The following is a 14,214-nucleotide window of genomic DNA, read 5'->3' as shown; positions in this document are numbered from 1 at the left end:
GCTGAAAAAGATTAAATTATGCTGTTGATAGGTCAACTTTCTGGTGTGACCGTCCTTCAGAAAGGTCATGCAGGGGATCCCTAATGCAAAGTGTTTTTGCACACACACACACACACACACACACACACACACACACACACACACACACACGTATATAGCTAGCAGCTAAGAATAATTAATATAGAAATTCAGGCCCAATGTCCATTTCCACAATTTTTCACAAACAATGCAGGTGCCAAACTTGTAGAAATTGAAACGAAACCTTCCAGATTATCATAGCAGAGACAAGTTAACATTTATACAGTAAAAGCCATTTTAAATAATACATCTAATCAGTTCAATTTAACCACCTATCTGATTCTGAAACCCATATGCTTCAGATGTCATTGATGTCACTGCGAATACATATTACTGACTGTAAGTCCTCACAAATCTTTATAACACAGCAAGAGTATTTATTACTCTGAGAGCAAATATGATCTTACAGACAAAGTTGACCAAGGTGTCCGTGGTATTACGATGTGTATTCTGTACCTGATGACAGCTACATTTGGAACATACTGCTTTATCTAAAGTGTTGATGAGGTCATCTCACACCCAGAAACAGTAAATCCTCCTCCCAGGTCGGCTTTAAAGTCATATTCGACACAATAAAATAACTATTGTTTTTACATCCAATAAGCTTCCCACAAATATGACGCTCTGAGATTGAAAACACAACCGTGAAGCATCTTTCATTCCAGGGATAAAATAACATCAGAGGATCCTGCTGTGACATTTTGTGTGGCACAGCTTCATTTTTATGTCTTACAAATTTATGTGCCAAGTTACGCATTATTGCAAAATAAGGACATAAATGTGTTATTAGCAGTTAAAAGCACATTTTTATCTGCATCTCGTATTCGACATAGACAAGCTTTAATTCCACAGTGCATCCTTACATATGCTTACAGGTCCAAGCAGGATTTCTGCTCACATAGGAGCCCCTCTGTCTCAAAGGCATGACTGTTATTCCAAATGTTCTGATTCTGTCATCTTGACACTTCGGAAAAATAAAAACATTCTATCTGATATTCTCCAGTACATAATTGCACCTAGTATTATGGTAGTATGAAAACATTACATTGTAAGGCAGGTTGAGCTCCAAACCATGCAAGTCGATTGCGATAAATCATAGCTGCTTCAGATATGTCCTTTAGGTTACAATAGCTGCGTCATTCTGTATCCGCAGTGGTTCGCAAGCTACTTAATCAGGGACACAAAAAGCCGCGGTCACACAGGGTTCATGTCTGAGAAAACTGACATGCGAATTCGCGTTCCTGACCAATAGAGTTGCGGCTCTGTACTGTTTCTGCCCTGTCTGAACCAACATGACAGCAGAGCTCACAGGTGCGGTTTCAAAACGGGAGATAATACACAAATATTTCATGCGGATTACAAATTATAGAACAAGCGATAGTCACACTAAACCCTGGAGTTCGGTTGAGTTGTGCTACCACGTGGAAATGTGTACCGTAGTGTACTCTCATAAGTAGATCCGCCTAAATAAACGGTAGGATATTGGGATAGGCAAAATGAAGTACATCAGAACAGAAGTATAAGCTAGAGACATGCATAGCCTAAATCCCCTTATAAGGATAAAGATAGGGTAATTAAAGGTAATTACACTGATAATTTTTTGAACGTATGTTTCAGCATATACAGTGTTGGAACACTGAAGCAAATAACAGTAAGCTAAGATTGTACAATGCACTGGAGGAAAACACATGAAAACATACAAAAAATGTGCTGCTGTAGGATAGTCATCAGTAGCACAACATGTCAGAACGCCTGTTTAGCTCTTACAGGCAGTCTCAGGCAGTAAGTACCAACCACTACAGCCAACATTCAGCTGTATATTAATGAAGTAAGTTAACAGTTTAATTTCATGTTATTGGAGGCAATGGGGACATACACAGTTTGATTTTTTAAGTAGCCCAGGCCTGGCGTTTTTACGCTGGTAGATTTTTCATTTGTTCAGTTTTCAAAAGGTGATCTTGTATGTAAAAAAGGTGGTGACCACTGTTGTAAGGCAAGGCAAGGTAAATTTATTTATAGGAGTACCTTTCATACAAAAGCAATTCAAAGTGCTTTACAGAAGAAACAGTTAAATTAAAAGCCAGAATAAAAACCATAAAAGTCCAATAAAACAATTAAAATATTGCAGTAAAAGGAAATACATAAAAAGTGTATAACGATTAAATGATTATAACGATTTAAAATGATACCTTTAAAGCCTTACAAATTGTAAGGCATTTAAGAAATACTATGGCTAGGTCTATTTGTATTTTGTACCATTTAGAATAATGAAGGGATGTCTGATGTTAATATTTTGCCTACCAGCCAATCACCAGTCTTACTGCCGTACAGATGTTGATAAAATAAGTTAAATACCGAACACTGTTACTAAACACTGCAGAATAAGCATTTCATTTACTCATGCTAAATTGAATGCTGAGCAAGTAACAATTTGAAAGTAGACAAATATGGACTCTAGAACAGCAATCTATTCATTAAGATAAAGAAGCATACACTGAACACAACCCTAAAGTAATTTTAATTTGAAGTATTGGTTGCACTTTGAAGCTCGCTTGCTGTAAAAGAAACCAAGCGTGTTTATTCTGACCTGTGACATGTATCTACACTATGCACAAAACAGCTTTAACGTAACTTTAACGTAAGCTTTAACGTATTTCATTACAATACACAAACACTGCTTCATAAAGAGTTCTCCGTTTTATATCTCTGTAATGTTTCTATACATTATATTCTATTTCTTAAAAACGTAAAGTTGGTATGCAGCTTATAACAGAGAAGTATGAGCTGTTAGAAGTGGGTTGACTTACTGACTGCACTGGACTGCAGAATAATCAAACTGCTGGTATTAACAACATGAAACGGATTAAAAAATTATTTATCAATTTTTGATTAAACACGACTGACTGCAAATAAACTGCATTTTTTATACCACACCCACCCATACCTAGTGATTACCCTGACATTAGAAACGTCCTTACCTTCATTATTAACCTGAAAAAACTTTTTTTCACAAGCAATCATCAATGCATGCATGGGAATAGGCAAAAAATAATAAATAACTGCGGCTGTGTTACGCACAAGACAACGTAATTAGCTGCATACTGCCAGAACTGGAAGACCCCTCAGGTAAAATCAGCCCCTAGAAATTATACCCAGTGCCTTCAAAAAGGATACACTTTGCTAATGCAAATCAGAATCATTTCAGCATTGACAGATACTGGACTTGAGGATTGTCAGCATATTTGCTTTCTACTGCCTCCTCACCATCCTACAAACAAGTGTTATATATGTCAATAATGCTAAAAGATAATGCCATAAAATAATGCAGTAAAAATTACACTCATTCTAATAGTAATAACTGTGTATGCCAGATCAATAAATAATAAGTGTGATAGTGTGTGTAAGTTGAAGTTAATTATTGTAAAGTATAGGTAACATAAATAAAATAAATTAGCACATAAAAACACAGATACAAGTGGACCACAGAGGAAAGGACTTCCTATTCCTAGTCATTTTACAGAGATAGTTAGGCACAGTTTAAAGGAGTTTTCAAATTATTACCAAACATATAAAACGACAAAAAAATGGACATAATATAATGTGTACAAGGGCAATACTAGCTATCGTCCCATATCAGTGCATCCCAATTATACTCCACTGCAGAGACACTACTGCAGTACACTCCATTCTCACTGATCTGAGAATGACACAGCACAAATCTCCTAATATCAGCCCGGCTCAGCTCACTCCTGCTTTAAGCCTGGTTTGACTAAGTCGAGTTTAAGTAGGGAGTGAGCCCCACAGTGCTCAGGCCACACCCGCCGCAATGCAGAAGCCGCTCAGACTGATGAACTTCAGGGACAAAGTCACAAGCCGGCTCTTTATCAGCTTATCACACGAGAACAGATACAACAGAAGCTCCATATCTTCAGTTAAACCCAACCTAAAATCACAACGGTGCTCTGGACACGACCACAGTCCGCTAAAACTCTGCTCTTTGCCGGTATCAGGCGACCGCTGAGATACAGATGCAGCATTTTGCCGTTACGGAGCTTTAAACGGCCGGGAGGGAGATACAGAGCCTACTAACCACAAAATGAGGCTAAAGCTAACGGATTGATTGTGCCATTCCAATCTACTCCTAAATAATGTACACGCTAACGTTACATATATTTAGGAGTAACGAAATTATAAAGTTGGCTTATAATACGAATTCTCAATTCCACCTTAATTGTACAGCAGCTACATTCTGTAACGCCTGTCACTAGACGGTAACTACCGCACCATTTAAGGTGGAACGGAGAATTCGAATAAGACCCAAACTGCAGCTCCGTAGTGAAATACCTGGTTGTGGTTAAAGTAGTGCTGCACTGCGCTCTCTCTCTCTCTTTCACACACACCGTACAAACACACACAGAAAGAGAACATGCTAAAATAGAGGGACAGTGAGAGACCCGCTAATATCTACCTGCTCTCTGTTGTGATTCTCTGAAAGCTTGAATGACGCTGCGGGCTCCCGAGGTGATGGTGGCTGCTGAGTGACCGCCCTGAGCGCGTGCACACGCGCGCGCGCACCTACACCCGCGTGCAAAAGTTTGGACACTCCTGGTCAAATGACAAATTGTGTTGATATTCATTGTAAAAAATGATTTTACCCATAATTCACAGCTAAATACCTGAACGCTACATCCTGTCTGCACTATTTCACACAACTCAAATGCAATGTTCACAAAAAACGATTAATCAAAAATTATTTTTGATAGAATCAGAGAATGTATCCTCAACATGTGCTAGCCCGCTGGTTTGATTGCTCATTGGAAAAAGCTCTATTTTTGTACACAGCTCTAGCTTAGTAAATAGGGGAAAAAATCTAAAGGTGTCAACCCAAAATGGCACAGAACGAAAGGGCTACGCAACTGTACAGCAGAAGGTACAAATGAGGTTCTGTGGTAATTCACACTATGAATAAAATTTTACAGACAAGTTAAACGTCAACATGAACAAGCTACAGTCGGTTTCTTACTCAAATATACTGTTCTGTTTTGCTGAGAACAGTAATCAATCTTTTATTTAACATATTTTCTGAATTTAAAATCACACTCCATTAACAATTTATGCAGTAAATACACATCCCTTTTAATTATAATTATAGATTTAGAAGTCATTTCCTAGATAAAGTCCCCTAATGCCTTCAAATTAGCTCACATATAACTGCACCTGCGCCTGCTTTCAGTACATATGGATCTATGAATATGCAATTAGTCCCAGCCTCTATTTCCACCCACTCCTCTGCTTTTACGCCTGAAGATTAAAAGCCCCACCCTTGATGGAACTGGTTCCTTAAGCTGTATTCTGTAAGAAACCCTGGCAGAAATCCACTGATTTGAAACTGTGTTTGTTACACTGCCATTTCAAACACTGACTGTTTCACACATGTATATATCCTTATATATAAATGCTGTGGGACTTTATTAATCCTTTTCATTGCAAAGCTACGCTTTAATCCATAACAGACACTCATTTTAATGTGTGTTTTCAACTCGATAATCATGACAAAAATGATTTGTCATGCACAGCCAACACAATGGGACACTCTATAGCAGCTGCACGTCTGTCCACGCCATGCTCAATGCAAAGTGTCGACTAAAGCTGTATAAACCGCAGGTTGTGGTGCAATGGAACTGTGTTCTCTGGAGAGACTGAGAGACTGAGAACAATCCAGTACCTGAGCTGAAATGGCGTTTGTGTAGTGTAGAAGCTAGGTTTATGTGGCTTGTTCAGCATAGCTTTAGGCTAAACCCCAACGTGTGAGAGCATTGTTCTGAGTGGAGCAATAATTCAAAGCAACAGCAAACAGTGAGGTTGTAATGGGAGGTAAAATATAATCACGATGCCTGTTCACAATGGCTGACACATAAAACTCCATTTACAGTGTGCAATATACCCAGATTTGGCTGGCTAAGAGGCTGCCTGAAGAAAAATGCCTCACTCAGACGTCAGTGAACTGTATTTGGATGCTTTGTATTCAGTGCAGTGCAGTCTCTAGTATGACCTTCAGGACTAGACCCCGCAGGAGTCTATTTGCATCCAGTCTGAAAGGTCCGATTCCAGACTTATTTTAGTTATTCATACTGACAGTGAAGCACAATAGTTATGCCCAAAAGACTGCTTCCATCTGCCACCACTATTTGCATCTAATCCCAACTGACCAAAATGATGTGTATTATTTTGACATCTCCACTGATATGAAGGTTCGAAACATAGGCATGCATGAATGCCCTTCAGTCAGGCAAATACACAAACAGACACTCAAATAAAAGCTATTATATATAACGATCACACTATTATCCAAAGCATATGAGGCCTGTTTGTATTGAGTATTAGGACCAATTGATTAGGGCACCTGAATTTGTGGTTTAGCTTAATCTGATATTACTTTTGAAAATGCAAGGTAACAAGATCAATGATCAGTTAGTTAGCATCATTTAGAATGGACATACAATTTAAAATCTTTTTTTTTAATATATGCATCTGAGTAGCAAATAAATACAGTGGAACCTCTACCTACGAACTTGATCTGTTCCGTGACCCGGTTCGTAAGTAGAAAAGTTCGTTTCTTGAGTCAATTTTCCCTATTTAAAATAATGGAAAAGCAATTAATGCGTTCCAGCCCCCACCCCGAAAGTCACCCTTTTTGCACTGATATATGTTTACAACACTCTCAAATTAGTAAAACAATACATGTAGCGTTACTAAAAATAAAAAAGAAATACAGTGGTAACAGTAATAAAAAAGAAATAAAGTTGTAAGTGGTTACACATCGCTACCTTAAAGACGTGACGACTGGCTGGAGGAGTAACACAGGCACTGGCTGTATGACGGGAGGTGTGTGTGGGGGGGGGGGGGGGGGGGATGACGGAGAGTAGGCGGGTGAATGTGGAACGAATTTTCGATTGCTTAATCTACAATTTGCTAATCGTAAAAGCTTAAGAGACTCGCCTATTGGGGTCAGTGGCCATTTCCAGCCGCTGGCTCGGTGGAGGCTCGGGTTCGTTTCTAGAGTCATGGTTCGTTGGTGGAGGCAAAAAACATTCAAATGCCCCGTTCGTATCTTGGAAAGTTCATTAGTATAGGCGTTCGTTAATAGATGTTCCACTGCATGCTTAAATAGAGGAAATCACAGTTAAATACAAGATGTAAAATGTTTCCTTTCTGCAGTAAGCAATAAGCTACATCACAATTGCAAGTGTTGATTTGCAAGAGTGTAATTTTCAAACTGAAAGATGTGCAATTTTTTTGTTGCAACCTAGATTACCATCATTCATTCATTCATTATCTGTAAGCACTTATCCAGTTCAGGGTTGCGGTGGGTCCAGAGCCTACCTGGAATCATTGGGCACAAGATGGGAATACACCCTGTAGGGGGCGCCAGTCCTTCACAGGGCAACACACACTCACACATTTCACTCCTGCAGACACTTTTTGAGTCACCAATCCACCTACCAACGTGTGTTTTTGGACTGTGGGAGGAAACCCACACGGACACGGGGAGAACACACCACACTCCTCACAGACAGTCACATGGAGCAGGAATTGAACCCACAACCTCCAGGTCCCTGGAGCTGTGTGACTGCGACACTACCTGCTGCACAGCTTGTCAAATTCTCATTGATGTATTAAACTAATCAGAAAAAAAATCAAACAACCCACATGTTGTTACATCACAACCACAAAGGCCATAGAAAAAAAAAATCCTGGACTGTCCTGGACCTTAATTTATATAAACAATATTAACAATTAAATCACAGTTGCAGTAGAGGTGAGAAAAATGAGACTGTTCAAGCCTAACAAAGCACAAACAGTACAAATATATACAAATTTAACAGTGAAATCACTACAGAGATTTCAGCTTCTGTGATCTGTCAGATGTTTTCAGTTTTCTTTGGTCTGGCTGAGGTACCCATCATCTCCTCAAGCCTTTTTAAGCTCCCTGTGCAGTAAACATCAGCCAATACCACATAGTAGTTGAAGAGATGAAAAGGAAATGGTTCTGGATGGCTATCAGACACAAATGAGCAAGGACGTGCAAGATGATGTGCAGAGACAAGCCGCCTCATTTCTCCTGGTACCGCCAGTCATCATTTGGCAGCTGGACCAAAAGGACAGTGGTCTGACATTTGGTTAATGATACTGATTCCAGACAGCAGCAGCCTGATGCGGTTTTTCTTTTAAACGGTCGTTTTGCATATAGAGTTGGTTCGGCCAAAAGTCAGATTTACACAATTTTCTTTTTCCCAAATATACTCCATCATCCAACACACGTCTGGCATCTGAAATTTGCTTCTTTACTTTAGCACTGGCGCCATTTGTCTACTGTAGCCAGTAAGTAATGAAAGCTTTATCACTCTCTAGCCGACAGTTAGCATTTGCCAGTGACTTTAGGCTCATGTGCAGCTGCTCAAATTAATTTAATGCAATTTTATGGCCAATCAGTGAAAGGCAGTGTCCACAGTAAATACAGCTGAAATCAACAATTATCACATGTTTCTAGAAATGTTTGGATAAATATGGTACCTGTATAAAATTAGACAAACGTAGGGTAGTTAAAAACAGTAGTAGCTGATATCTTGATCTTGAAACTTGCCTGTTCTATCGAAGAGCATCATTAATCAGTTCCATAAATTCTGCCTAGGCTTGACAACAGCAATAAAGCTGTGTTACTTCAGTAATGAGCCACAGCATCACATGCAGTATTCAGCTCTCGTCTTACTACACTGCAGCTCCAGCATCTGTCTCTTCCTTCCGATGGCATTCTTTAACTGCTGCAGTACTCCACATGCTTTCCCTCTGTCTCTCCCTATCTATCTCAGTATGTTACTCAATTTAATACTGTTGCTCCTTCCTACTTCTACTTGCCTCCTTAATTCATATTCTCTCTCTCTCTCTCTCTCTCTCTCTCTCTCTCTCTCTCTCTCTCTCTCTCTCTCTCTCTCTCTCTCTCTCTCTCTCTCTCTCTCTCTCTCTCTCTCTCTCTCTCTCTCTCTCTCTCTCTCTCTCTCTCTCTCTCTCTCTCTCTCTCTCTCTCTCTCTCTCTCTCTCTCTCTCTCTCTCTCTCTCTCTCTCTCTCTCTCCGCTTTGAATGCTGATGAGTCTGGGGGCTACTGGAGTACTGTGTTACTGAAGTGACATCCCTTGACAACACTGAGCAAAAGCAAGGGAGCCTTTAGGTGTCACAGATCACATTAGACTAAAGAAATAAACAACAGGCCAATGGGTGGTGTACCAATGTCAATCAAATCTCTATGTCACTTCGAGTGTTCTTTTAATGTGCTCTTATCGCTGGGTCTCTTAGATTCACCCTCATTAACACGAGCAACGCAATTATCTCACATAAAAAAAGAGGTGTTGGAGTGAGCAAATTCATTTGCTGCTCGACTGATTCCAGCGTGCCAGGTAGGTCAATCAAGTCTTTAATCAGGAACCTAATACACCCAAGTGCTCTTCTCCATCAAAACAAGGCAGGCACACATGCAAACAGGAAGAAAGCGCGAGCACAAATTACTGAAGTGCCTTAACAGCACTGCGCTACATTCTGTAGGGCACAAATAAATGATCTATGAACCACATTTATATCAGTCATTATTCTGCACAAGCTCACTTCCTTTTCTACTTCATTCATAATGCATTCATTCATACACTTGTCAAAGCCTTTCTACATTTGCAGGATAGAAAGCTACATTACTTAGTCCAATGTGAGTTCAATTGTCTGCATTATATTTTTAGGATTTCTATAAGAAAGCACAGCACACAAAAAAATCCATAGGCTGGTCTGAGACAGAAAGAGGGAGCAAATGCACTTGTAAGTTCTGAATGAAGCGTGGGCAATATCTAGAAATAATGAGTATGTTATTTTCTTTTAGAAAGTCACGTGCAGTTACTGCTGCTGACATATAGCTCTAGGGTCCTGGGTTTGATGCCTGCCTCGTGTGACTGTCTGTGAGGAGTTTGGTGTGTTCTCCTTGTGTCCGTGTGGGTTTCCTCCGGATGACTGTCTGTGAGGAGTGTGGTGTGTTCTCCCTGTGTCTGCGTGGGTTTCCTCCGGGTGACTCTCTGTGAGGAGTTTGGTGTGTTCTCCCTGTGTCTGCGTGGGTTTCCTCCGGGTGACTGTCTGTGAGGAGTGTGGTGTGTTCCCCCTGTATCTGCATGGGTTTCCTCCTTATATTAAAAATAAATATTAAATATGTTGACTATTCTGAATAGCCCTGTGGAGATAAAAAATGCATGTTGTGTCTGTAATTGTACAGTTCTATACATTGCTCATTACATTAGGGTTAAAAATGTTTGAGATATCACTATTTAGTTAGTATTAGCTATATTCCACAGTAGGATATTATCACTGGCTTTGCATTTAGCTACTTAACATTAAGAGAAATCACAGAAAGCTGCTACACAACGTGAAACATTAGTTCGCTGGTAGCTGTCTGCCTTACACCACATTCAAGATATAAACCACAACCCAGAGTACCAGTTGCCAGTAGCTGCATATTTACACTGTGTGTATTTTAAGTGATTATTAATGAGCTGAATAGTTGCATCAGGTGTTTTTTAAAAGCAGGGAAAAATATATGCAGAACGGTGGGGAACTCTAATTGGATGTATAATTTTTTCATATAGTTTAACATTTAATAGCTGTATGGAGGCTGCAGCATCTTGATGTTACATTCAGTACGAATAATTGATAATGATTTGTGATCGATCTCCCAGCCTTACTGCAAATACAAAGCACTCACTTAGCGACATTTCAGAGGACACTCAAGAGTAAGCTGGGTTAGTGTTCATCAGCATTCAGATCAATATTGGGCAGAGCTGAGCTCATTCATTTTACAAAATATTACCAAAAATATATTAGATTTTATTTCTGTGGCCCTATGGGCAAAATCATAGTCAGACTTCCCTCATCTAGATGTGATACATAGAACACTGAATCAGACTCTCGATGGCTGCTGTGACAGGCTATTTAACAACACTGAAAGTGGCCCAATCATTTTTTCCCTGGACAAATTAAGTGCCTATCTGTTAAAACGTGCCATTGCAAGTGATGTTCATTTATAAATATGTTCCATATCACTAACAGTTTGAGGCTGCACTGATCTGTCAAAAAAGCAGGATGTCTTTTCAAAGCATTGCATTACCATATTTATGCACTGACCCACCAAGTGGAGCGGCTTAGCAATATCACTGCCTCAGACACATGGACCTGCTCTGTATGAGATACTGATGGGGTACTGCTTTCCTAGTGCTAAGGATACCTCCAGAATACAGAGCACCACAGTCAGAATTTAACTTAAAGGTGCATTCAGTCATTTTTACCACCAAGTAAGAAACTGCAACTCCCACGAGGTTGATTCAAACTGCTTTGAATCCCTGAAAGAATCAGATTATGTTCCATAAAGTGAGACACTCTCATGGGGACAGCCATGCTGACAATAGGTTTAGTACATGATTACTGACACAATGGGTATTTTAATACTGCCAGGCAGAATCATTGGAGAACATAACATATGTTCTTTAACTTTTGTTTTTGTACTAAAAAAAATGCTATAATTTGCATTGAATGAAAGCATATTGTGCATAAAGTATTTCATGTGGAAAAAACTTTTACTCTTGCCTTTTTTCCCTATAATGGTTTACTCTCAAATTTACTGAAGCTACACTGACTTTTGATCAATTCTAACAAAAAATATATGGTTTACAATAGTTATGCATTTTAAGCTGAACTTATTACCACCCGGAATGTATTCACCAAAAATTAGATACAGGAGGTCCTCGCGTTACGTCAGTCCCGAGTTACGATGTTTCGTGGTTACGAACTTAGTGTTTGGTGTGCGCGGCGGAAGAATACACGGTTACGCGGCTCGGGACCGAGGAGGATAGGTGTTAGGATAGGATAAGTGCTTACAGTATGTTATTTACGTACAGTATGTACGTTTGTTCCGACTTACACCGAAAATCGTTTTACGACGCGACGTAGGAACGGATCAATGTCGTAAGTCGAGGATCCCCTGTATAGAACCGTGTTCTTCAAGGTGAACTCAATTTCGACTGCTTTGAACCGTGTTTTGTGCTCCTCTGCTGCCTGGAGATCTCCCCAAGTCTAACTCAGTGGTAGCACATTGTTCAAATGTGTGATTTAGCTTGGGATTGTGGTAAATCTGCTTCAGGCCATTAGACCTTTGTCTATTAGTGAAAGCATATCTATCACCTGCATGTGCTTGTGAATTGTAAACCATATAAACAGTAAGTGTAAATACACTCTTGTGAGAGGGAAGCATGGACATACAATATTTAAGGAAAGAGCATAAAATTGCCCCAATCTTTTTCAAGACATATATACACATGCCACTGAAATGAATGGGAGATGGGTTTTTTTTACATCACAATATATAAAATTAGGCTCTCTTCAATTTAATAAATGACCCTCTAGCGAAGGATCCGCTGCTGGAACATATTTTATTCAACATATTTGTAAATATCCCATTATCTCCTGCCCCTGTTGTATTATGACTGGCCAGAGGTTTTGTTCTGTAACCATAGGAGGCCAATAGAAAAAAAAAATGTTCAGTGCTGGGTTTGGTGAAAATGAAAAACAGCATTCTGGGATAAAACATTAGATTTCTCCAATGCAGTACACTGTATGGTCAGGTGATTTCCCCAGGGAGCACTGGACCCAGGTGTTTGAAGGTAGGTTTTGTGAGAAAGGTGCGGCTTCACGATAATAAACCACAAAGAACAGCTGAATCTAAAGCTATCTAGAGATCATAACATTAATAAAATCAGCTGATAGTCAATAATTATGTCAGGAACGCGGGGCGGACACACTTGCTAAAACACAGCGAACGTTTTATTTATACAAAGGAAAGATAACAAAACAGATACAGACAGAGACTTTGACAAAAGACAGAGGGCGCTAACAGAGACTTACCCAAAGGGAGCTAAACAAACTAAAATACAAAGAGCTAGAGACTAAACCTAAAACGGAGAACTAAAGCAAACAGGAAAGACAGACAGACTAGAGACCTAAACAGAGATACTTAACAGAGACCTAGACAGCTAAATAGCTAAAGCTAAACATAAACACAGAGGGCTAGAGCAAACACGACAGACAGACTTAATAACATGACATAGGAAATGACAGAGACAGACAGACCGGACTGAGTAACATGACATAGCCACAATGAAAGAGAAACAACATGACCTGGGAAGTGAATCAAATGACCGACAAACATAACGAGACAAAGGGACTTATATATACAAGAACACCTGAGACTGATAACGAGGGGGCAGGACTACAAATGAGACACGGACGAGGAGGAGGAACAAAGGTGGGACATGGGCGGAGACATGGACAATAACAGACAGAGCTAAGAGAGCACATGACGGGGAAAACAGACACAGGACAAGGGCGTGACAAATTATGCATAGTATTATGATTTAAATAGCAATTTTAAGTACCTTGGGTTGTCTGAGGGTCAAAGCTTAAATTGTTCACCTCAGCTCCAGTATTTAAGGATTTACAGGGTCTTGGGTAAAAGAAAATTTTATAGGCACCAGATCGACCTGAGAAAATAAGGCCAGACTGCACTGACTGTCTCGAGATTGTTTCCAGCCAGGGTTAGTGTAGTATTTGTACCAGTCAAGTATTAGTTCACCAAAAAAATCAGTTGATCTGTATGTGGATGGTTGAGTTGGCCCTTACTCTCCATCAAAAAAAGTCCAGCCAAAACCTAGTACTAACTTAATTAAGCCTCTGTAGCTGCAACAGCTTTAGCCAAAACAACAACACAAAAAAGTGCTTGTTTCATCTATTAGTAATTGCCCACTCAGTGCATACTGTGATCAGAAAAGTACTGGCCAGAAAACCTCAACAACAACTTTCTGCTATTACTTAGAACTGTCTGAAATTATTGACCACAAAATGGATCTCCTGTTTTCAGTGGAAACAAGATAACTAGCTTTTGTTTAATCTCTTTCCTGAGAAGACAAAAACACTTCTGTATTTATGATTAAACTTTGAAGATATTTGTTAACATTGAAGTAATGGTCAAAATTCTCCAGGCTACATGACGTCTACATGAG

The 14,214-nt window shown here is 39.6% G+C and overlaps 1 protein-coding gene across 3 annotated transcripts in view; it reads right to left on the bottom strand.

Annotated features, from left to right (window-relative positions):
- Positions 1-14,214, bottom strand: part of epb41l3a (erythrocyte membrane protein band 4.1-like 3a) — a 95,349-nt gene that overhangs the window by 64,556 nt on the left and 16,579 nt on the right. For all 3 annotated transcript variants that reach the window (XM_066682218.1, XM_066682215.1, XM_066682217.1), the window contains exon 2: positions 4,547-4,680. The gene's annotated coding sequence lies outside the window, so the exon portion shown is untranslated. The remainder of the gene's footprint in view (positions 1-4,546; positions 4,681-14,214) is intronic.

This window comes from Hoplias malabaricus, chromosome 10, assembly GCF_029633855.1.
Source record: "Hoplias malabaricus isolate fHopMal1 chromosome 10, fHopMal1.hap1, whole genome shotgun sequence".
NCBI classification, from domain to species: domain Eukaryota; kingdom Metazoa; phylum Chordata; class Actinopteri; order Characiformes; family Erythrinidae; genus Hoplias; species Hoplias malabaricus.
Note: the sequence above shows the minus strand (reverse complement) of the source record. Positions and strands in the feature narration are given on the sequence as shown.